This window comes from Eschrichtius robustus, chromosome X, assembly GCF_028021215.1.
Source record: "Eschrichtius robustus isolate mEscRob2 chromosome X, mEscRob2.pri, whole genome shotgun sequence".
Classification (NCBI taxonomy): domain Eukaryota; kingdom Metazoa; phylum Chordata; class Mammalia; order Artiodactyla; family Eschrichtiidae; genus Eschrichtius; species Eschrichtius robustus.
The window spans coordinates 35,202,197-35,204,433 of NC_090845.1; the positions used below are offsets into that span (position 1 = coordinate 35,202,197).

Below are 2,237 nucleotides of genomic sequence, written 5' to 3' on the forward strand. Positions count from 1 at the left end.
GGGAAATGCAAATTAAAACCACAATGAGATGCCACTACACACCTATTAGAGCAGCCACAATGAAAATGACTACCCTTACCGAGTGTTAGGGAGTATGTAGACAAAGCGCCATTCTCATACACAACTAGAAGGAATATTAATTAGTACAACCACTTTGGAAAAGTTTGGTGGTGGTCTAAAACATAAAACATCACCTGCTCCCACCGTGCCACTCATAGCTAAAGTTTACCCAAGAGAAATGAAAGTATGTACATGGACATACAAAAACAGGAACACAAATATCTGTGGCAGCTTTATTTATAACAGCCTCAAACCGTAAACAACCCAAATGTCCATCAGAAGGTGAATGGATAAATAAATGGCACTACGTCCATACAACGGAACAGTAACGACAACAGAAAGGAATGTGCTTTCACCCACCGCCCATCCTGGGAGAAATGCAGGCTTCACAGGGCGCCTGCGTTGACCCGCCTCCGGGAAGAACCTGGCTGCACCTGGCTACACGGTCTCCTAGCAACCGGAGAGGCCCGAACAGCAAACTATTGAAGCGGTGGCCCCCCCCCCCAGGGGCCAGGGGAACCATGGCGGACAAGAAGTGGCTGCTAGGACCGGGGCCACTGGAACCGATGCCCCTGGGCATGACCTGCAAGCCCTGGTACAAAGACAAGTTACCCTCCAAGTGTTTCGCAAAGCACAAGAAGATGCTCCCGAAGCTCCCCACCGCCCTGGACAGCCGGCGGTGGATATTTGTGAAAGAGCGGCTGGACGACTTCCGGAAGGGTTGCCCACCTTGTGAAGATCTGATCACTCGCAGCCCTAAGGAGGGCTTTCTCCCCGTGATTGCTCACAGAGTTCCCCAGCATGCCCCCAAAAAGAGTCAGAAAAAGCTGCCCGCGGAAGCAGACCTGTTTTCCACGCTCTCGCCAGCCCAGCTAGCACAGAAGGCATTCGTGGAGGACATCGAAGCCCACCTGACCAAGCATCCCTTGGCTCTCTACCCGAATCTGGAGGAAGATCTACCTGCAGACCTCTTATTAAAGGTGCTGCAAGTGCTCGATCCTGACGGGAAGCTGGAGGACACATGGGCTTATTGTCAGGGCCCCAGGAAAAGAACGAAGTCCCCCACAAAGCTTCGTAAAAAACGTCCTGCCAAGGTCTACCTGGAACCTCCAAAGAAGCCTCCTGTGTCACATCCAGCCAGTTTGCATCACGAAGACAAGAAGTCAAGCAGAAAGGATTCACTCACTGATCCTCCTGTTCACAGAGAAGTACCGAAAGCCATTCGTAAATCCTTCAAATGGGTTGCTGCTTTTGGAAACTTGGGCATTGATGAGGCGCTCATCACGAAACCGGGTGAGGCTGGCTGGGAGCGGCCACCAGCCCAGGATACAGTCTACACGAAGAAAGTAACCCAGGTCCCTTCAAAGGTAAAGGACAGCAGCGGGCTAGAGAAAATGGAGAAGATAAAATTATCCAGAGAGGAAGGAAACTGGGAGAGGAAACCCCAGAAACCACAGAATCCTTATAAACCCAGCTCGGTGGAGATGAGGTATGGTGCGTCGTACCTGAAGCCCAAGTTGTGGAAAAAGCTAGTAAATGACGAACCTTCGATTGACCCCAACGTCTTACTTGAAGATGGGAGTTTTAGAAAGAAGCTTCCTGAACACGACATTCTTGAAGATCGTTATGGAACAATAATAGCATTTAAAGAGTTCATTCTAAGCAAGGGCTACAGGATACCAGACATCCCTGAGAGGCTGTTCCTCAGGAAGGGATGGAAAGACGATTCTGTTAAGACTCCTATACACAAAGTAATAAAAATCAGCCAAAATGGAGATGATGCACGGGAAGATGTTTAGACAGTTTTCTATTTACTACTTACTTGGCTATTTCTCTCTCTCTCATTTTAATATCAATCAGAACTCATGGTGAGTGTCCATCCCACCATGCATGTACAACTTTGATTCTACATCTGTTAATTTAACACCTAATGCTTATAAATATTTCTCAGTGACCTTCTGCTTGGGTTCATCAATATTATAGAAATTTTATCAATTATGAAATCAATATTCACATATACTCTTCTCACATTTTATAATGTTGTGAATACTGCATTGTTGTATCAATTATTTGTAAAAATAAAACCATAAATAAAAGAAGAATTACTTTTTAAAAGTATGATCCAGTTAGGTCAGCTACAAAACGGGATACATTTCAAAATAACTGTGCTGAGAAAA

General features: G+C 46.2%; 1 pseudogene; it reads left to right on the plus strand.

The window, feature by feature from the left end:
• Positions 1 to 437: 437 nt before the first annotated feature.
• Positions 438 to 1,859, plus strand: LOC137756285 (protein FAM47E pseudogene; annotated as a pseudogene).
• The last annotated feature ends 378 nt before the right edge of the window (positions 1,860 to 2,237 follow it).